This window comes from Dipodomys merriami, unplaced genomic scaffold (genome assembly GCF_024711535.1).
Source record: "Dipodomys merriami isolate MVZ:Mamm:240054 unplaced genomic scaffold, mDipMer1.0.p SCAF_48, whole genome shotgun sequence".
NCBI lineage: Eukaryota > Metazoa > Chordata > Mammalia > Rodentia > Heteromyidae > Dipodomys > Dipodomys merriami.
Window position 1 is genome coordinate 6,442,872 of NW_027206046.1, and position 23,637 is coordinate 6,466,508.

General features: G+C 41.8%; 1 protein-coding gene and 1 non-coding gene across 5 annotated transcripts in view; one reads left to right on the plus strand and one right to left on the minus strand.

Annotated features, from left to right (window-relative positions):
- Nucleotides 1-23,637, plus strand: part of Rora (RAR related orphan receptor A) — a 779,408-nt gene that overhangs the window by 480,347 nt on the left and 275,424 nt on the right. The window lies entirely within an intron of this gene.
- Trnaa-ugc (transfer RNA alanine (anticodon UGC)) lies at nucleotides 2,471-2,534 on the minus strand. Its single transcript has one exon. It is a non-coding gene; the product is annotated as a tRNA-Ala (tRNA).

Sequence of the window (23,637 nt, forward strand, 5' to 3'; positions counted from 1 at the left end):
TTTCTTAGACAATATGCTTTGCAGACATTTTTGTGCATACATGTTTTAGTACTGGAGCTTGAACTCAGAGCTTCTAACCCTTGCTTGGCTTTTAGGTTCAAGACTGCCACTCTACCACTTGAGCCACACATACTTTTGGCTTTTCACTGGGCAATTGGAGTTAAGAGTCTCATGGACTTTCCTGTCCTGGCTGGCTTTGAACCTTGATTCTCAGATCTCAGCCTCCTGAGTAACTAGGTTTACAGGCATGAGTCACCATCACCCAGCTTTTCTTTATCATGCAACTCCAGCCAGTTCTGCAATTTCTGATTCAGGAGGGATCTCTCACACTAGATGTAGGGAAACATGTGGCAAAGCCACATAGAAAAGGTAAAAGTTTAAAAGAGCTTTTCAAAGAAAGTTAAGGCTTGTATCATGACCCTTTTCAAAGAAAGTTAAGGCTTGTATCATGACCCTGTAGTTTTCTTCCTAGAAAATTCCTTCTCTGAATATTTTTAAATCCAGGTAATTGTGCAAGATGGTTTGTACTTGTATATATGCAGTGTCCTCCATGACTTAGCTACCAGCTTGGTACCTGGTTTTTGTCTCCAACTAGGTCTTTTTTTTTTTTTTTTGTCAGTCATGGGGCTGGAACTTGGGGCCTGAGCACTGTCCCTGAGCTTTTCTGCTCACAACTAGTACTCTATCACTTTGAGCCACAGCACCACTTGTGGTTTTTCTGGTGGTTAATTGGAGATGAGAGTCTCATGGATTTTCCTTTCCAGGCTGGCTTTAGGATTATAGGCATGAGCCACCAGCACCCAGCTTGTGTCATTCTTTTTTTTTTTTTTTTTAACTCCCATCTTGTTATCCATGATTTGACAGTTTATTTGTTGTGGTATTGCCCTTAACCTCTAATTAGAAAGCCAAGCATGTGGTCTAAACAGCATACCTATTAGAGGAAGTTAACTCCATATTGTCCTCAGCCCTCAAACACTTCAGGCACATCCTGCCGGCATTTTCCCAATACAATATACACTCTGGTGGCTCTTTTGAGGTGTGTATATTGCCAGATCCTTCTCTGGGATGCAACAACTGATTATCAATAAGATTGAATGCCTTATGCCCCTGTGTCCGGGCTGCATAAGATTGGTTCACATATGCATGAGAAATTAATCTGGCTGCCACACTCAGTGTGCATCTGTGATCTGACTAAATGCAGGTGTGAAGCATTCCCCCGTGCTGACCTGGCAGAGAGAGGTCACATAGAGCTTGGCCTCAAAGTAGGAAAACAGGTACCAAAGGCTCAGGTTGCAGAAGAGAGGGACCTTTGAAGTTAGGAATCTCACTACAGGTCTAGAGCTGAACTCCATGAAGCACAGGGGACCTGTAAAGTGAGGAGATGGCGACCTAGCAGCTTGTGTCTTCTTGGGGAGAATGCAGGACATGGATGAAGTGACAATGAACCTCCCAGTTTAAGAAGCAACCATAAATGCTTTGAAGGACAGGAGTTCTCTGATCTTAAAGGAGCAAGCATTTGCTTTGGGCTGACTGTTCAGAAAATCTGTCCTAACAAGGCAGACAGAAGTTAAGGAGTGAAAGTATGTCTGTGCTTGAAGACTTAAAACCTGTCTTTCTTCACTGTGCATAAGGTTGCCAGATTTAGCCAAGAGAAATGCAAGATGCCCATTTAAGGTTTGAATTATGAATAATAACTCATAAGTAATAATTATATATAACCATGTTCTGAGTGCTACATGGAATGAATGAACTCATGCAAACTTCAGTATGTATTGTCTATCTGAAATTTTGTGCTAACCTTCTGTGTTAGGGTAATATTCCAGCTCCTTCCATTTTTATTCTTTTCAAGAGATCCATGAAGCACAATCTCCCCAAAAGGCGCCTGAGCATCAGGACAAAACTTGAGTCACCCTGTGCTTTAGGGAGCAGTACAATAGAACTCTTGCATCTCATCAATGGGGCCCTGGTAGCTGAAATGCTTAAATTATCGGGTTAAAAATACGAGCTTCACATGAACCGTGAATTTAACAATGTCACAAACCAGTGTTCATCCCTGGGAAAGACAGGCTAAGCAGAACTGAATTGGGCTGTGAAACCATTTCTTCTTAGCCCCTGACCTCTAAGTTTTCTAGACCTGTGAGTACTGGTGAGTTTCATATGGGACACAAAGAGAGATCAGACATCATACTTAATAACATACAAAGTCAAAGGAAGGCATTTAGATTGGACCATGGTAATTTTCATTAAATCTTGTGATTTTTTTATGTGATTTGTATGTGTGTGTGTGTGTGTGTGTGTGTGTGTGTTGTGTGTGTGTGTGTGTGTCTGTGTCTGTGTCTGTGTCTGTCTGTGTCTGGTCGTGGGGTCTGAACTCTGGGCCTGGGTGCTGTCCCTCAGCTCTTCAGTTCAAGGCTAGCACTCTACCACTTGAGCCACAGCGCCACTTCCGACTTTTTTCTTTTTGCTTATGTGGTGCTGGGAATCAAACCCAGGGCCTCATGCATGCAAGGCAAGCGCTCTACCACTGAGCCACCTTCCCAGCCCCAAATCTTGTGATTTTTAAAATAAGGAGTATGTTCGGACATACTTTGTTTTAAAATTGAAATGAACAGCATTCAAACAAATTAAAAAGATAAAGCCCTTTAACAGAGGTGTAAATTGTGCCCTTAAAAAATAAACAAAAAAAAGAGACTTTTCTTCCCTAGTCTGGTACCCATAGTAATAAACACTCCTACCCAATCAAAATATGAAAACAAAATTGGAGCTGTGTCAGCAAACTTGGCGGCAAATAAAACTCAAAACAGGTTATAGCACATGCTAGGAATACAAAATAAGGTTAGAGATAATGCTTCAGCTGTGAGTTCTCCAGGCTGCGGAAATAATAGAGCATAATTTAGTAGAAGAGGAATGAGGGAGTCAGCATGGGGGGGGGGGAGGGTGGATGAAAGAAGCAAGAAAAATGCAAAGGGTCGGAAGCAAGGATAGAAGAAACTTGACGAGGACAATGGGTGGTGAATCATTAGAGCATGAAAAGAAAGACCCTAACTGGTCAAGGTCCCAGAGCATACAGGGGGGGGGGTCCGACTGTGTTTTATATAAACGGCTTCTCATATTGAGTTTTCAAGGTAAAAGGATATCAAACATCAGAGCCTATAGCATAAGTGTTTGTAACATCAAGGTCTGACTTCCAACAAGACCAGAAAGAAAGATCCATGGAGATCCAAGCAGTCTTTTGTTACCTGGTGACAGGAACATTCGAGAGTGGTTGATTTTATGAGTGGGAGATTATCCCCTAAACCCTAACCAAATTTGTAGAGCAGCTCTGTAATTATCTTGGCTTAGAGGTGTAGTTGTCAGCTTATGAGATTCAACCAAATGTTTTGGTTTTGGTTTTGTTTGTTTTTTTTTCTTTTGGCAACTACATCAAGATACTCCCTGCTCACCTTCCCCCCACTGGGTAATAATATAGGTTTTTGGGTTGGGGTTTTTTTTTTGCTCTATATTATGTTTGCATGGATCATATTCAAATATTTCCAATGGCAGTTAGCACATTTACTTTCGTTCTATATTAAAAAGTATTTTTTTATTAAACATTTATCTCGGGAATTAGTTTTTCTTTGTACTTTACTTCCTGGAGCTAATAGTTAAAAACCTCTGACTTAGAGAAAGGAAAAGAGCTAAGCACTGGTGGTTCCCAACTATAATCCTAGCTACTTAAGAGGCTGAGATCTGAGGATCACAAGTCAAAGCCAGCCCAGGCAAGAAAGTCCAAGTTCGCCAATTAACCACTATAAAACTGAAAGTGGCACTGTGGTTCAAAGTGGTAGAGTTCTAGCCTTGAGCCAAAGAGCTCAGGGACTGCACCCAGGCCCTGAGTTCAAGATGCAGGGCCAGCATACATGGGTGCATGTACACACACACACACACACACACACACACACACACACACACACACACACGCACACACACACACACACACGCACACATACACACACACACACACACACACGAGAGAGGGAGATAGGCAGAGAAAGAGGGAAGGAAGGAAAGTCGGAAGGCAGGAAGGGAAAAAGAGGAAAGAGGAGGACTTTCTCTGCTCTGCTCACGTTGGAAAAAATAATTGAAGAAACATGGTCGCTCCATACATCCAACTTAAATAGGGCATCACTTGTCTGGTGACGCTCATGACTGAAATGTCTCAGGCTTGTCTTCTCTGCTCACATGCAGGCAGTATACATTCTATGAAGATTGTTAGAGATGAGAAATGAAAATATACCAACTGAAAACACCACACATCAACAGCAGCCTCTATAGCTTCTTTTTGAAAAGAATCATTTTTGTAACAAAAGCCAGTTTTCTCGCCTTTGTTAAAATCATTGTCAAAGTCAGTTCCTCCCTCCCCCTGGCCAGTCCATCCATCCTTGTCTACATAGGAGAGGGTCTATTACAAAGAGGAAAAATGCATTTTAGGTAGTGGACCAGCCTTCACCTCCGACTGCCTGTCTGTCTTTCTGTCACCTGGTTTTACTTTTACCCTTCAAGCTTCCATTGGGAGACACATCTTATAAAGCTTTGACTTTTTTTTTTTTTGCTTCATTCCCACTGATTCTGTTCTGTATTAATTTTTTTAATGAGGCTTTTGGTGGTTAGTTAATAGACAATTATTTTATACTTTCAAAAATAGTGTGGGGGTGGAGGATAAAAACTGAAAGTTCATTTGAGGCCCCGTCAATGATTTGAAGGGTTATGAATTTCACACCAGGCCAGAGTTTCTGCTCCTTTTTAGGAAGCTACATGAGCCCTTCGTGCATTATTCTCTGTGCAGGGTTTGAACTCAGGATCTCACACTTGCTTCAACACGGGTTCTACTACTTGAACCATTCCCCAGTGCTTTGCTTGTTTCTTCAGTGTTATTTTGTTTTGTCTTTTGTTGTTATTGTTGCTTTCAGGTTTTTTGTTTTGTTTCTTTGTCAGTCATAGGCCTGGAACTCGGGGCCTGGGTTCTGTCCTTGAGCTTTTGCTCATAGCTGAGGCTCTAGAGCTTTGAGCCACAGCTCCACTTCCAGCTTTTAAGTGGTTAATTGGAGATAAGGAATCTCATAGGGATGCTTCTGCCTGTGCTGGCTTTGAACCACAATCCTCAGATCTCAGCCTTCTGAGTAGCTAGGATTACAGGCATGAGCCTCCAACACCCAGAGCTTTCAGTGTTTTAATCTATTTTTCAGATAATGTCTTCTGTTTTTGTAAGGGTGACTTCAGATATGGATTACCCTACCTCTGTTTTCTGTGTAGCTGTGATTACAATCACAGGCCAGCCTTGGGATTGTGGGTGGTTTGGGGTGTTTTCTGTTAATGTTTTGTTTTGTTCTTTACTGACTTTGCATTATCTCCATACAAATATGCCCATTTCTTGCCACACATTCTGTAGCAAACAAGGTTTTCATGTGTTTCATGTATGAAGTCATTAAGGAATCTTGTCTAAGCAGTGAAGAGGTGAAAAATGTAGGTATCTGGTCATAGAGGAACACAAGAGTCTTGTTTTGTAAAGAGTGTAGAAGGGTGCAGTTACAGGATGTGAGAAAAAGAACAATCAAAAAAGAACAAAACCCCATGAATGGGATTTACTGTTGACCCTTCTATTCCATTTCAGTTACCCCCAGTGGGATCCCTGGGCCCTTGTAGACCATCCTGGATTGAGTACTCCTGTGTGTTGGGGCCTGAAGGATACAGTGGTGAATGAGTTTGGGCCCTGCCTTCAAGATTGGGGGGAGTTTCCAGCACAGAAGGGAAGATGAGGAGAGAACTTTCAGAATGTGATCACCAGAAGTGACGCATGAACCAGACTGTCTGGGGTCCCAGGAGATGTTCAGTGAGGCTAGACTGGAACAGAGTTGACCTGGCATGGGAGAGGAGAGGAGAGTGTGGGTTCCAGGGCACCTGTCACCCCCTTCCCAGGGACTTCTTTACATTACTAATCGGAAAGATCTAATGACTCTAGTTCCAATACCCACAAAGTAGTGAAATAAGAAATGGGACATAAAGCAGAGCCTCGATTTCATCATCTGTGCAATGGGTATAATAATGCCAGCCTGGTCGTTGTGGGGGAAAACAAGTGAGATGATATATTTAAAGTACCTATGGGTTAGTTTCTCCTCCTACCCCTGTGCGCGACACACACACACACACACACACACACACACACACACACACACACACACACACACACACACACACACACACACACACACACACACACACACACACACACACACACACACACACACACACACACACACACACACACACACACACACCATTTGCCAGTCATTTGCCTCTGGTTGTTTCCCTGTGATGACACACCACCAAGGGACCCTGCAGGTGTCTTAGACACCTCAAGCAAGCCAGGACTCTCAAGGATATCTGACCCAGAGCCTTAGCAGAGAACAAACAGAAAGAAAAAAAAAAGCAAGAAATATACATAGACCCACTTGTAACATGCCAGTTGTACCTTCTAATTTTCTGATGAAATTGGACATGCTGATTTCCCGAATGAAATTTCCTGTGGGCCACTGATCCAAATTGAGAACATAGGGCAGGCTAAACAGTCGGTGTCTGAGGTCCCCACACATGACCTGTGAGCTGCCGATTGACTGCTTCTGATCTCTCTCCTCATCTGCCACATTGCAGCTCCCCATAGGGCAAAGACCAGGGTCCATAATGATCTCTATCAAGGCTGGCTTCTGCCAGAGACCCTGGTGGTTGGAGGGCACTGACTCTAACCACATCCAGACACCAGGGGTGAGAAAAAGCAAACCCACCAGTGTGGTGTTCCAAAGTATAGGATTCAAAGAATGACCCAGTGCCTTCGCTCCAAGCCCAGGAATGAAAAAAACTTTTAAAAACTCAGCCCCAGCAAGAAGCTCCTGGGAGAGGAACAGATTCTTAGGGGGAAAAAATGTGCAGTCTATGAAGGGCAAAGTTTGGCAATCTATTAAACAGCAAGTTACAATGGGCAAGTGCAGAGATCACAGAGGCTGGGATTAATGTACACACATCTATCCAGGGAGCTTTGATGCTTTCAAATGCCTTCTCGCCATCTGAAAACCAGGCAGCAGGCATTGCCCGCATACCTCACAGCAGTCTACCTGTCTGGGTGTTTGGGTTTGACAGCAGGAAGCTTTTTGAAATGAAGCTGAGACATTTCAAACATTTTTTTTTTGCTCCCATATCCAGTTTGTATATTCTGCTGATGCCTTTTTAAATTGGATTTTATTTTATTTTTGACTAATTTTGGAATCTCTTATTAACCTGGAAGTCTGCAAAAGAACAAATTATAAAGCTAAAATGCCTTTGGAACATCTCAAGTTGAATAACACAAACATATGCACACATGCACACATGTACATGCACGCACATACACACACAGCAGCTGAAGGCTCACTCAACATTCACTTGTAACGAGCAGGAGAGAAATTTAGAGTTACAGGACAGAACTATTCTCAACCAACAGCACAAATATGCCAAATATTTTGAGCCATTTGACTCCTGCTCAGATTGCTTCATAATAGCTTAGGGAAGGATGTTTATAGCTTTCTAAGAGTAATAAATAATTTACAGGCCATTCATTAAAACCTTCAAAATTACAGACACTGCAGGCAAATTCCTTCTTTTAAGAAAAAAGATGACCTGAAAACTGTTCCCTCAGTTTCTGTCTTTCTACTCTTTGATTCTATTTTCATTGAGGCTGTTTATTAAGGGAGAAAAATACCAGTACGTGGTGGGGGCTTGGACTACCATAAACACTTGAATCCTTTGAGTGCCCTGGCTTGGGGGGGGGGGGCAGTAAGTGTGTGCTAGTTGTAGGTCTTGAACTCAGGGCCTTGGATGCCATCTCTAACCTTCTTTTCCTCAATGCTAGTACTCTACTACTTGAGCCACAGTTCTGTTTCTAGCTCTTAGGGTAGTTAATTGGAGATAAGAGTCTCACAAACTTTCTTGCCCAGGCTAGCTTTGAACCGTGTTCCTTCTCTCTCAGTCTTCTGAGCCACCCATGCCTGATTCCAGCTTGGTTTTTGTTGTTGTTGTTGTTGTTTTAATTAAAGGAGTTTCTGGTGTAATAACAATGAGAGGGGAGAGAGGGATTTTCAGAGAAAAGCTCTGTGACTCAAAGTTTCAAATCTGCCTCAAGGAGTACAAAGATCTTCTCCACCTCAGAGAGAGGATGGAGGTGTGGGAGTGTGGCCATCTCTCCTAACTCTGCAGTGAGGGTGTGGGAATCTTACACAAGACCTACCCACACTGGAGAAGATTAACTTTAATTTCATTCAAAAACCATAAAGATGAGAAAAGGCTGTCAGTACCCTCTGGCGATACTTAAAAATGAGTAGAGAAGTAGGTCTGAGCTTTTGGGGGAGTGTCAGGAAGATGGTGATTCCAGGCTGATCTCCAGGAGTCCTGAGCCAGACTCCATGGGTCTGTATGGAACTGCTTTCCATTTGGTTGTCAGAGGTTGCAGAGGAGAGAGACGCTTCAGTGTCAGGGCAAGGTGTTGGAGGAGGGAGGGCAGGTGTGTTAGTTTGGCTAGTAGACAGAAAAGGTGAAGCTCTCCTCTTTTACAAGTGTGTGTGTGTGTGTGTGTGTGTGTAGAAAGTCCTCAGTTTCACAGATAGGCTATATTGTGTATATGTGTATAAGAGAGGGAGAAAGTCTTCCACTTTTACAAATAGCCTGTGTATGTGTATGTGTGTAAATGAGACGGGGCAGGGGGAGAGGGGAGAGTCCTTCCCTTTCACAAATAGCTTAGGTGTGTGGGTGTGGGTGTGTGCGCGTGCACACATGCACACACACACTCGGGTGTGTTTCTGTGTGTTTGTGTGTATAAGGGAGAGAAAGAGAGGCAGGCAGGCAGGCAGGCAGGCAGAGGAGAGAGAGAACAGAAAGGTACTATAGATTCTGGTATAGAATCTTTCTGATATAAAGCTACCGCAACCCCTCATGTAGGCATTTCTGATCCCCACTACTCTGTCACCCACATGGACATTTGTCACTCACATTCCAGTTCTGCTGAGACCCAGCAGTTCATGACACAGTCTTGGGGTGAGACTCTGAACTGTCCCCTGAGAGGACAGGCTGAGTAACTATGGCCCGCTAGATGAAGAACACACTTTGAAGCTGTCCTTTTTACAGCCTCTTAAAGGACAAGACGTTTTAAGCATCATGTGATAAAGGAACACAGCCAGCTGTCAATTAAATGTGGAGGGAAACAAAGGTATTTTTGAGGTATTTTATGTGAGTCAGGGTGTCAGAGTAGAGCCTTATCAATGACTGGAATTTCCTGTAAGTAGGAAGATAAATGAATTAGTAACTCAGAGTCATTTTAACAAAAAAGAAAGAAAGAAACGAAATACATATCCAGATGAAAGCTTGGATAAGTTTGATCCCTTTTAGCCAATGAAGTATGATCTCTAATTAGGTTTCCTAGCACACGGAACAGGCCTGGAGTACATTTCTGAATCTAGTTGACCTTTTCAGCTGCCGAAGCCAAATGATTTCCATCCCATGCTCTTTAATTCTAGAGGAATTTCTAATTTGTTGCCAGAGATAAAAACTCACTCCAAACAGGCGGGGGAAGAGTTTTAAATGGTCCAGAATCTCATTTATAGACTATTAAAACCAGAGATTTGGGAAAACCCTGAGACAAACCATTTTATTCAACATCTTCATTTCTCCATGAATAAAAACTGAGGACCAGACAAAAATGAAAGCTTTATCCAAGGTCACTCAAGGCCTTGGGATCCAGGAGTAGAACCCACATAGTCCCTACTTTCTGTACCACTCTCTTTTTTGCTGATTTTTCACTTGCCTTCCTAACTTTGTACCTTTCGTCCATATGTTGTGGAAACGGAATGTCCCTCGCTGAACTCTTACCGGCAGAACTGCTTGAGAGAAACTTCCAGAGGCCAACACCTACCCCTCTTGCCTTTCTTAATTTCTTTTGGAAATTCTCTATTCTCTCACCTTATTAATGTTAAAACAAAACGGGTTCTTTTATTGCCACAGGCAGCAGGAAAGTTAAATTCTTGATGGAGACAAGAGTCTTCCCTTGTGAGAGGGAGTAAATTAGTTCTGAGGTTCTCTTACTCATTGCAACTGTAATGAGAGAGACACCAGCCCTTCTTCATTAATGAGATGTCAATCACTGAGGGAGAAGCCTCTGAGAGCCTTTGGGGAGGGGCAGTAGGGGGACGGGAGTTGTGATTGGCACAGCCATAAGAACAGAGGCAGCAGAAAATAAAATGCCTCCAGAGGTTAGAAAAACCCCATGTGAATGGTCTGGAATTGGAAGGGCAGGACCATGGGGAGTACCCTGGTACTCTTCAGTGTGGTTAGTCAGGAGCATCTTTGAAAGTAAGCAGAAAAATTGGGGAGCCCATCTGGAAGGTTTTTCCATACATGCTTCCAGGGCCTGGGCTGCGTTGTCACAGAGGCCCACACTGGGGACCCAGATGAATGGTGACAGTTGGGGTCGACTAATGACTGGATTCTCTCAGAGGGCTGATATCGGCGCGTCTCATCTCTTCCCCTGCCTTCGTTCTTGTCAAGAGTTTAGTGGGGGCTAGGTAACCTGTACAATTTGAAAAGTTTCTGAGGACAATGAAAGAAAAAAAAGAATTGGATCATATGTAAGCCTTGTCTTTACATGAAATAATTTGCCTGGCAGGAAACACCAGTCTTAATTTTTTTTGGGGGGGGGAAGTTGTGAGGCTTGAACTTGGGGCCTAGGCACTGTCCCTAAGTTCTTTTGCTCAAGGCTGGCACTCTGTTGCTTTGAACCACAGGGCAACTTCCAGTTTTCTGGTGCTTAATTGGAGATCAGAGTCTGAAGAACTTTTCCTGCCCAGGCTGGCTTTGATCCTCAGAACTCAGTCTTTAAGTAGCTAAAATTACAGGCATGAGCCACCAGCACCCAGTAAGTCTAAATTTTTTTTTTCACCAGTTAATAGCTGCTCTTTTGAAGCAACGAGACCATCTAAGTCATATTGCTCAACTCGTCCTGTAAAATTACCTGCAAGGGTTGTGCTGCGAGACACAGTGCTTGTCTACCATGCACAGGCCCTGGGTTCAATCCCCCTGGCACACCTGGACTCTTGTTTTTCCTCTTCAGCTCTGGAAAATTGTCATAAAGGTTTGGGAGAAAATATCTACAGTTTTCCAAATTTTGTTTTCAACATCTGCAGCCTGCCTTTGTGTTGGGAGGTTGGGAAAGTGCATGCATTCTGGAAATGAATTGCACTTCCATTTAGAATTAAATGTGTTTCCTCCCTAGTTGTCTCTTCCCTGCAAACATTTTTTTTAATTTTATGAAAATGGGCCTCCATGAAGGTTAAGAGACTTGCAGCCCTCCAAACAACTTAATAAAATGTCTGAGCACACAATTAGGCAGGCTTACGTCCTTCAAGAATCAGGCAGCAGAAGTTCTAATTGGCAAAGCAGCGTCTTGAATGTCATTTTCGAAACCCACTAGACCATGGCTAACAGAGAATGAGGAGAAGCGGCCGTGGTTTACAAAATACCTACAGTGTCCCTCCTGGAGACATAATTTCAGGATAGTAGTTAGATGGTATTAAACTTGTAGAAGAAATGAAATCTAGCTGAAAAGCCACAATCGCTCCAAATAAAAATGACATTATTGAAATTGTGGGTAAGCTCACCTAATAGTAATGGAAATCAGTGGTGTATAAGCAACCCAGTGACATGAGTATTTGATACATCTCTTAAAACATGTACACAGAGAGAGAGAGAGAGAGAAAGAGAGAGAGAGAGAGAGAGAGAGAGAGAGGGGAGAGAGAGAGAGAGAGCTAGGTTCTACTTTCTCTGAATTTCTGGTGACCTTTTTCATTCTATTGGCTGAAGCCCAGGACAGCCACTACTTCTGTACTAGTTACTAAAGCTAGATAACATAATTTCCACATCTGGATTATTTGGGTTTACCTTCATTCAGATTTAAACTAAGCATAACTAGAAGGGTGATTTGTTTGCTTTGTTTTTGTTTTTGTTTGTGCCAGTACTGGGATTTGAACTCAGGGTCTGTTCTCTGTCCTTTAGCTTTTTCCATTGAAGGCTGGCTCTCTACCACTTTTACTTCTAGCTTTTTTATATCAATTGGAGATAAGAGTCTCACAGACTTTTCTGTCCAGGCTGGATTTAAACTGTGATCCTCAGATCTCAGCTGCCTTAGTAGCTAGCTAGGATTACAGGTGTGAGCCATCAGCACCTCAGCTGAACTAGAAGACATCCAGGCCACTCTTTGAGTTCCCCAGAGCCTTAAATTGCCTGAAGCCCCTTCACTTTACGTAGCTTTGCTTTTGGAAAATCTGACTAGAGTCACCTACAAATTCCATTCTTTGTTGAAAGCCAAAAGGAAGACTTACTATGGAAAATAAAAGATTCATAAAAGCTAACTGCAATTTTTTTGATATTTTACTTCTGTTACAAGTTTGTTTTTCAAAAGGTTGGTTGACATTTTGGTTATGCATTTTATTTTTCTCCTTGTATGTTAGGCACCTGGAATTTTAAGATAAAATTTTTACAGATGTTTTGGATTAATTTTTTTCCAAACTTGCTGGGTGCTGGGGGCTCATGTTTATAATCCTCACTATTCAGGAAGCTGAGATCTGAGGATCATGATTCAAAACCAGCCTGGTGAAAGAACATGCATAAGACTCTTATCTCTAATTAACCACCAAAAAGCCAGAAGTAGAGTTGTGGCTTAATTGGTTGAGCAAAACTCCTTAGGGGCAGTACTCAAGCCCTGAATTCAAGCCCCAGTATTTCAAAATATGATGATGATCATTATCATCATCATTTTGCCAGACAAACTTATTCAATAGTGATTTGAATTCAATTATGGGCAGAGAGAGAGAGAGAGAGTGAGTGAGTGTGTGTGTGTGGTGTGTGTGTGTGTGTGTGTGTGTGTGTGTGTGTGTGTGTGTGTGTGTGTGTTAAGGAGAACTACAACTACAGACATCTCTCCTAAAAATAGCCTACAGGAAAACAAGAGAAACTAGAGAACTTCAGTTTTATTTCTCCAAGCTGATCAGTGAGCTCTTTTCTCTTTTTGGGTGGGGTGCAAAGAATAGAAGCAATATTTTGAGCAAGAGCCTAAAGAAGGGAAATCCTGGGGTAGGAGATTAGGGTTTCCTTAACATTATGAAAGACCCAATACCTTCTCAACTCCTAGTGAACCAGCACTTGAACATACAAGTAACTGAAGTTTGTAATGCCCTCCCTAAGGCACTATGGGATCCCCAAGTGTCTTCTGAATCATCACAGAATGATTCATTGAGATCCAGGTGGTTTTCTTGTTGAGTGTATTTTATTGTATACTAATCCCTTTGAAAACTGAGAATAGACCTGTGATTTGTACCAGAGGTTTACAGCGAAGAACACACAACCACAACTGGCAAGTTAGTGGGCAGTTTCTTTGGTGTATAGGCCAACTGCCACCTACCACTATCCATCCTGCTGCCTCCATCGCTACTCTGCTAATTGCAGAGTCTGCAAAAGTCTGTCTCAGTAAAGGTTTCAGCCAGCGCCTTTCTTTCCTGTTTTTCTGGCCCAGATCCCTAGCTGGAACCCTTGTCCAATTAGCAATTCCATAGATGTGAACCAATTCTGATGTTTGACCACTATGAGGTTAAACAGGATTTGAACTCAGGATCTTGTAGCTGGGCAGGCACACTCTATCATGCCTTACTACAGTAGGGCTCAAAAAAGGGTTGAACCATGCCTAAACCATTTTTGCTTTGTTTTTCAGATTGAGTCTTACATTTCTGTCTAGAGCTAGCTTCACCTACAATTCTTCTACCTATTCAGTTGTTCCTCACAGTATAGCAGTTTTCACTATATCGCAGGATTTTGCACTAGATAGGTATTTATATTATATAATATATATGATTTCATTGTTTTGCCTAAAAAATTTAAAATAATATAAAAATACAAAAATGTTAATTAAGGTTAATAAGAGAGTAGGAAAGGTTTATAAGAGTAGGGAGGGCTTATAAAGCCTTAATATATATATATATATATATATATATATATATATATATATATATATAAATCAAATACAATACTGCTCCTTCACAGATGTTCATCTGTTGTGGGGATCTCTGTAACATAACTTCATCAATAAGTGAGGGATTTCTGTACCCCCTGTGTAACTGGAATTACAGGTATGAGCCACAGCTGCCAATGTATTGATTGAGATGAACAAGACATGAAGACACCTACCAAGCCCATGATTGTGGTGTCTAGTTTGTTAAAAAGCAAACAACTTTTCCTTCTCTGCTGTTCCTTAACTTTTAGCCAGGAATGGGATCATTTCACTGCTATGTATGAGGCTATTTCTTGGTACACTCTGTTTATATTTAATGCTGTTTACAGATGGAATATTCCATAAATATTCATGCAGCGCTTGTACAAAGGAAAGGCTCGGAAGAGCCCTTTATTAACAAGCTCCCTTATGGAAGGAGGACCATGAAAGGAAAAGGCTCTAATCCATCATCCCCAAGTTCTTGTACAACACCCAAACCATCCTCTCTCCTCACAGAAAGTCCCAGTGATCTGGGATTTGCCAGCTAAATTCACAGCCCAGAGTGTCAGCTAATGAATTATTCAACCAACTTAACAGAAGATGAGGGAAATCCTTTCCCAGCTTCATACCAATGTTCCTTTTCATTAGCAGATAATGTGGGTGACAATTGAACTGTGTGTCTCCATATCCCCCAAATCAAAACCCTGGAGTTTCAGAGCCCTTGTCATGAACCACCTCAAATCCACCCAAAAACATTTTTAACTTTCTAATTATGGGTTTCAAGTTTGGAACTACAAAACATCTACATATTCCAAGTCTATACATTAAAGGAAAATTTTTTTTAATATACTGAGACATTGAGAGTAGAAAAATCCAAACTAGTATCAGGCTGATGTAGGAACCAAAGAAATTAAATATAACCAATTGGATTTTTTTTAATCCATGTAAGTGAAAATAAAATGGCAAATGATATCCCTCCCCTCTTCATTCTTTTGCAACAATATTGGTAATCTACTCTGTCAATTAGACTATCTGATCTAGCGATATTTGGGAAAAGAGAAGAGAGAAGGAAGGATAAAATTGGCAGGAGCTATGCTTGGCAGGGCACTGTTTTGGTGCGTATTTCATGGAGGCCTACCCAGAAGTGGCTCATGAAAGAGTCTGGGCAATGTTGGTTACATTTCAAGGCAGATTCCTCTGTATTTATGGGCAAATCCGAGACAGCTCATGTTTCAGGCCGGCAGCTGCGGTTGCACACTAAAAGACGCGATCCTAAAATAATGGAATGCTGGCATATTCCCTTTCCAACTCCTCCACTTCCTGCACCATTCCTTGTGAGAGTTGTGGCTGCTATATCCTCACAGTTGCTCCTTCCCTCTCTCCCACCCTGTCCCGCTTTGTTGTATTTATTGATTGCTAAAGATGGTTCAGATTCTCCTTCACCTAGGCCCCTGGAGGGGGAATTGGATTTGTCTCAAGACACACCCCAACTAGGATTTGTAATCTCTGAAGAGCACATGCTGTGTACATATTTATGTGTGATGTGATGTTAACCCTCCAACACAGTTTGTACCTTGTCTCTGGGGATAAGAGGACTCATTATGGCCTCTCAGGTCTTCCTGGGGAAATATTTCTCAGCAGAGAACTATAGTGTGTGTGTGTGTGTGTGTGTGCGTGTGTGTGTGTGTGTGTGTGTGTGTGTGTGTGTGTGTGTGTGTGTGTGTTGTGCACACACATACATATGTATATAACTATACTGGGACCTGAACTCAGGGCTTAGCTGTTGTGCCTTAGCTTTATGGCTCAAGGCTGGCATAATACCACTTGAACCATACCTCCCCTCTCAACTTTTTGCTGGTTAATTGGAGATAAAGAATCTTAGATTTATCTGCCCAAGCTGGCTTTGAACCATAAGCCTCAGATCTCGGCCTCCTGAAGAGTTAGGATCATAGGTGTGAACCATCAGTGCCTGACAACAGAGAACATTTTTGATACATGAAAGCCATATTGGTATGTGGCCATTGAACCAAACATTTTGTCATTTGTCCATCTTTTCCAGTCATCCTAATGTTTGTTCTTTGAGTATTTGATGGGTAGAGTTCCGAATCAAGATTTGACATGATGGAAAAACCATGAGACTGTACGTCCAGAGATTGAATCCCACCTCAATTTAGCTACAACCTTGATATATCTGTTCAGATCTCTTGACTGCTTGGAGCCTCAGTTTCTTTGTCTTTAAGGGGTTTTCTCATGAAGAATTAATGAGTTGGTAGGTGCACAGAAAAGCTCTTTACACCATTTGCTTTTTCAGCTAGATCTTCATTAAGGAACTTAGCATTTTGTGATGCAGGAGATCATTTGAGAAATGACTTGGCGAGGACTTCCATACCACCCAGAAAGCATCTATTGTTTTGGATTTTTTTTTTTATCCATGATAGTAAGAAAAATTAGCAGTGGTCCTAAGAAAAGAGAATTCAATCAATTGGACTCCGTCATTACTTCTTTAAAGAACAAGCATAGCAGAGAGTCAGGACAGATTCCTTGTACCGTGGTTGCTGTAGAGATGAAAAGGAAAGCCATCTCCCTGCCGCCCCCTATCCCCCCCACATTGTATTTGAAAGCAGAGAAGCCCTGGAACACGTTGTGGTGAATGGACAGGATGTCCTAGAATGACATTCGAGGTGTAAATAAATCACTGGAACCCATGGCGTCCACCCAAGAGTTCTGAAGGAACTCAAGGGTGAAATTGTGGAGCTGCTGGCCAAAATGTGTAACTTGTTACAAATGGGAACTGTGCTCAGGACCTGGCGAATGGCCACAATAGTGGAAGAAGAGCAGGACAGTAGAGGTGAGTCTCCCTTCTACACCTGGCAGACTGGTGGAGACTTAATCTGAAAGAGAATGTCATTGGATATACATTTACACCGAGTGTTTACTGAGCCTTCATCCTCTCCTAAAGCTAGATGGTAGAGGGAGGCAAATAGAAGGCAACTTAGAAAAGGGAGTCAAAAAAAATTCCAGTTCTGGGATGGGAAGGTGGCTCAGTGGTAGAGTGCATGCCTTGCATCATGCACAAGGCCCTGGGTTTGATTCCTCGGTACCACATAAGCAGAAAAAGCCAGAAGTGGTGCTGTGGCTCAAGTGGTAGAGCACTAACCTTGAGCTGAAGAGCTGAGGGCCAGCGCCCAGACCCAAAGTTCAGGCCCCATGACTGACAAAAAAAAAAAGAAAAAATTCAGTGCTGGGAAGTTGTTGCCACATTTGCGAGGGTTCCGCAGGCGACAGGGTGGAGTGATTGCATGGGTACTTGAGTGTTGTTGGTCACCTGTTGGAGAAAAGCCAAGACACAAGTGGTAGGAATCAGCCACTTAGGCAAAGAACTGAGAGAAGATCATTTCAGGCAAAATAAACGGGTCATGCAAAGGCCCTGAGGTAGAGAAAATGGCAAGAAACAAAGTGTATGCTTTCCAGAGGTTACTATGTAAGTGACAGTTTGCACAAAAAGATGAGACAGAAAAGGAGGTTTGATGGCACTGCTTATAGTTGTTTGGCTGACTGTTATATAACAGAGCTAATAAGGTTTGTAAACAGATAAAAAGGAGAACGCAGAAAGACAAAGAAGAGAGAATGGAGATGGTGTTGTGAGGGCCTTGTGTCTTGGAGGAAGAGCCGACATAGTACTATAAAGGCAGGAGTAGGAAAAGACTTTTGAACAGCATGATGTATTTGTTTTTAAATCTATGAACTCATTTTAGAGTAATATGTATTATTTGGAAAAAAATGTTAATCATCTGATCATTTTGCCTTACATGCAAAATGAAGTGGCTTGATGTTTTAAAGTGTGTCATTTAGATAAGTATATATTAAAAGTTTCATTACAAAATTAATTGAATACAGTATTTACTAATATTTGCAGATCATCATAATAAATTCTGAATGAGTTCTATCTGACAAATGATGCACATGGTTTAATTTACTTTAATTATGTAAGGAGCGACAATTTATAAAACATACATTAAAATGACATCTAATAGCACATTTTGGAAACCAAATAAATATTAAACTGTGCATTGAAATTTAACTGTGTATCATAGTTTCAAAAATAGACAAAAATCTGCTTGGAACAACTAATGGTAGAAAACCTTGCATTTGGGGGCTAAAAGAAATATCAGCGTACTTTATTTTGTAATCTTGGTTTCTTTTATTTCTAAATAGCAACACTAAAGAGGAATTCTAGCTACTATTAGTATACATTTCTGTGCAAATTATTATAAGCCAAATGGAGCTTGATACATGCATGCCCCATGATGGCGATCCATTTGAAGGAAGATAGTGGTTTGAGGCCAGTCAGGGGCAGGGGACGGGAGGAGGGGGGTAAAATAAAGTTCAAAAGATGTGGAGTAGTTATTTAAATGTCTCTGTGCTCAGTTTTCTCATCTGTAAAATAGGCTTTGTTCTACCTCCATTTGTCCTGTGGTTGGGAGACGGGGAGAGAAAGGGAGGTCATTCCTTGTCCCTTGGGAGCTTTAGCACAGTGTCGTGAAGTCACTGGGCCGAGCCTGCGTGGGGTGATACTGAGTCCTGGGACAGAATTGGTGTTCAGTTAGCATTGTTGGATGGATGGATGAACACCAGAACGAACGCCTGGGTGAACACCAGCTTTGTAATAGAGACAAAAGACAGTATTATCTGCCTTCCTGAGGAAGAACACCAAGGCTCAGAAGGCTTTAAATGACTGTCTCTGGTTAGTGTCAGGTGAGACCTGTAAGCAGGACTTACTAGCCAGTGCCTTTTGTGCCCCAAATGTAAGCCAAACTCTGTTGTAAACCTCCAGCCTTTGTTGAGATCATGGGTTACAGTTTTGTTTTGTTTTGTTTCAAATTGGCATACCTGTTTTTTGCTTTGTTTTGGTTAAAGCTCATAGAGTTTAAAAACAAAAAACACAACTTTAAAATGTTTAATCATAAGCCAGGCACTGGTGGCTTGTGCCTGTAATTCCACCTACCCAGGAGATTAAGATTTGAGGCGCCAAGGTTCAAAGCCAGTCCAGCCAGCCAAATTGGAGAGACTTTTTTAAAAATGTTTTTTATTATAAAAATAGTGTACAGAGGGGTTACAGTTACATGAGTAAGGTAATGAGTACATTTCCTATCAAGCATTGTTACCTCCTCCTTTTTATCCCCTGCCATCTCTTCCCAGCCCATACTCCCCCAACTCTTCCCTCCACCCAAGTTGTAAAGATGGTTTTCAACTTTACTTGTATGTCTCATTGTTACAATGGGTCAACTTGTATCCTTATTTCAGCATTTTGTTATTTCCCTTCCCCTCCCCAAATTAAAAAAATGTATATAGAAGATGGGGGGGCACTGACATCAAATACAGTGAAAACAGGTTATACCGTGGGGGAGGCACATACAAAAGAAGCAATGAAATCACATAGTACATTTTAAATACACTAAAAACAATAGCAAGAAAGAAAAAAACAGTTGTGTCCCTATCTTGGGTCATTTCACTTAACATCATCTTATATGGCCATAGGTACATAGCTTTTGATCTTTTCTGCTTGACCTAGACATATACTAGCTATTGCAAATAAGGGAAACCATGGGACCTATGTTTCTTTAGACCGACTTACTTCTGTTAATATAATATTTTCCAACTCTTTCCATTTCCTAACATGGGGCAATGTCATTCTTTCTGATGAAGGCATAGAATTCCATTATATATAGAGATATATATAATTTTCTTGATCCATTCATCTACTGAGGGGCATCTGGGTTGGTTCCATATCTTAGCTATGGTAAATAATGCTGCAGTAAACATAGTTGTACTGGTAGCTTTAGTATAGTCTTGTTTGTGATTGTTTGAATAAATGCCCAAAAGTGGGATTGCTGGATCATAGGGGGGCTCTATATGTAGTCTTCTTTGGAACCAAATTAGAGAGACCCTTATCTCCAATTAACCAGCAAAAAGCAAAAAATGGAGGAGTAGCTCAAGTGCTAGAGCACCAGCCTTGAATGAAAAAAAGCTAAAGGACAGCACCCAGGCCCTGAGTTCAAGCACAGTGCCAGTACTAAAACTAAATAAAAATGAAAAATAAATTCCAAAAGGGAATGAATACAAGGAAAAGAAAAAAAAAATAGAAGCCAAGTTTCAAATATCTTTGGTTTAGACACCCTTTAGCTGGCTGAACAGCTAAGGCCAGAAATTGCTTGACTCCTTGCAAAAGGTAGGGGCCTGGGAGGTGATCTTTCATGCTTTGCTCTGCTGTTCTTTTCTTAGTTTACAAGGTCAGCCTGGATGTTTTGGTTGTTTTCCCAGCAGTGTTCTACTGACCGACTTCACTGTAATCCCTTGATGTCACCTAAATAAACTGGAGGTGGATGGGGGAGGGGAGAAGAGGGAGGGACGGGGGCAATGATCCCCATGACTCCAAAATGATTGCCGGCCTTGCTCTGCTGTTGTTCTCCAGGCTCAGGCAAATTAATTTGCTGCTGTTATGTAAGCGTAATCATCCTCCCTAATCACATCACAGGATTGGGAACTGCCAGAAATAACAGAAGGGAACATTGGAGATATGAAAGGGAAGGCACTAAAATAGATTGTTTATTTAGGTACCAAATTGAAACGCTATTATTGGAAGATGGCAACAATCCTTGCCACACTTTTGCTTTTACCCATTCCCCTGTCCCTGCACATTGACGTACTGTATTTGTCCAAAGTACATCACCCAGTAGTGCAAGGAAATGTGATCTGAGCCTGGAGTTGTGCCACCTGGGGGAGGGGTGGGGCGGCAGCGGGGGTATGGAGCATCAGGGGACTTTGCAGGGGGCCAGTGTGGGTTTTTTTTTTAATGCCTTATTCATCCTGTTTTCCTGTCCCCCAAGCCACCCCTTTGCCTGACTCTCTGATGTGTGTGTGTGTGTGTGTGTGTGCATGTGCATGTGTGCATGTGTGCATGACAGAACCAGAGCTAGAACTCAGGGCCTTGGACCCTTGCTCAACTTTTCTGCTCAAGATTGACGCTTGACCACTTCAGCCACAGTTCCACTTCCTGGTTTTTTGCTGATTAATTGGGGGTAAGACTCTCACAGACTTTACTTACTTGGGCTGGCTTCGAGTCAGAATCCTCAGATCTCAGCTGCTTAAATAGCTAGGATGACAGTTGTGAGCCAACAGCATCCAGCCTGCTTTTAAGGCCTTTGACTCTTTTTTTTTTTCCTATTTCTTTTTAGTAAGTTGAAGAAATCCCAGGCTAAATTACATACTGTCCACCTCCAGTGATGAGTCCCAGGAGAAAAATTCAGTGTGTATAGCTTCTTAATCTTCTAACACATAGAGATGGTTTGCTTTCCTCTCCATCGCTACCTCCTGCTACCACCTGGAATCATAGTGTGAGAAATACAACCCCATCTTTACCAGCATGCTCTGCGGTGACCATGGTACTCGAGTGATTCAGAGTCCCAATTTGGAGCCCTCCTATCAGGCAGACTGTCTTCACATTTCCATGCCTCAGTTTCCTCATCTGTAGTAGGAGTAGTGATGCACATCAGCTCTACACGAAAAGTTAGATCCCAGTGTTCACCCTCTATTTGCCCAGTGACCTTGGTCAAAGTCCTTGACTCTCTGACCCTTGACACCCTCATCTGTCAAATAGGATATTGATGATACTGTGCAGAATATTGTAAAGGTTCAATAGGATTGCATACTTACTTGATGAGCCCTGGGCCTGGGGACTTGAACTCAGGGATTGGGCACTATCCCTGAGCTTTTCTGCTTAAGGCTAGCACTCTGCTGTTTCAGCCACAGTTCCACTTCTGGCTTATTAGTAGTTAATTGGAGATGAGTCTCTCAGACTTTTCTACCCAGGCTGGCTTTGAACCATGATCCTCAGATCTCAGCCTCCTAAGTAACTGGGATTACAGACAGGAGCCACTGACACCCAGTGGATTGCATGTTTCAAATGCTTGGCACAGTGCCTGGTCTACTAAACATTAGCTATCATCATTATTCTCTTTCCCATTATTATTATTTATTGTTGGCATCGAAAAACTTAATTAAATAATAATAATGATGATCATCTACTTCTTGCTTGTCCCATTTCTTTTTTCCTTCCTGCCATGGAGCTGCCAAGTGCCCCTGATGGTTGGGGTTTTTTTGTTTTATGTTTTAAATTTCTGTCAGTAATCCACACATGACAGCAGAATGCAAAGCATTGTAGCAGTGGGTTGAATACTTTGGAGCATAGCTCAGCTGACGGGAGCCAGGGGGAGAGCCCTTACCTGAGGACCTTGACAGCACCCTCCTTGCCCTCCTCAAGCAGAAACCTGAAGCAATTCCCTTTGGCATGGGGTAATGGGAGATACACCTAGCTCAGGCCTAGAGGCTCTTCACCAGAAGCTCTGTTTGCTCATGTAGCTTTGTTTCTGGCCTTTTAGGATGGATGTCAGGGGCCTGGTCCATGTAAGCTGGAGTGCCAATTAGTTTCTTCTTTCTGAAGTAACTTCTAGGGTATTGAATGCTAAAAGAATAGGTCCCTGGTGCCTGTAATCCTAGCTACTCAGGAGGGTGAGATCTAAGAATCTCTCTGAGCCAGGTAGGAAAGTCCATGAGACAACTCTTATCTCCATTTAACCAGCAAAAAAAAAAAAAAAAAAAAGCCAGATAGGGAGCTGTGATTCAAGTGGTAGAGTGCTAGTCTTGAGCACACAAAAGTTCAGGGATAGGACACAGGCCTTGAGTTCAAGCCCTAGAACGGGCACAAAAATAAATTTAATTAATTCCTACATGCCTGTCACAAAAAGGAATAGATGAATATCCATGCTATTTCCTACTTCTAATGCCATTCTACTAAACTTCTTTCTTTGTCTAAAGTTTGTATATGTTACTATCAGTTTAATAGTTGGGCTTCCTGAAGTAACGGTTGCCTGTCACCCAACAGAATGCTGACTAGTTTCCATATTTTGATAAAGCTGTGGTTGATGACAATCAGGTCAAAACTATGTTTGCCCAAATACATTGAAACTATAATTAGGAAGATATTCTTCCCTCCCCTGCCTTAAAGAAAATGATCTGGATCATTACTTTCTCTGTGCATCATGCCATTGAACATGAACTTTTCCATAGCTACAGGCATTAGCCAACGAGTTTGTTTCTAAAACAGGAAGTACCAACTAGATTAAAGACCTCTGACCATGTGAAAAGTGGGTTTTCTCTCTGAAGAAGTCATAACCTGGGTCTCCTGGGCTTTGATGTCACAGTTAGGACTGCCATTTTGTGTCTTTGGATATATTTCTTAGCCTCATATGACCTTAGTTGCTTCATCTGTAAGCACAGGTTACAGTATTATTAGGTCATGTTATTAATTAATATTGTATTATAATTATTACAATGATCATTTTATTCTATAGGTATGTTGTGAAAAGACACACTGACAAAAACATGAAATAATATAAAAGTCTTGACAAATAGGAAAGGGCTTTACTATTACTTGCTACAATTTTTATTTTGGGTATTAGATCTTTCTATGCCTATAATCTAGGAGC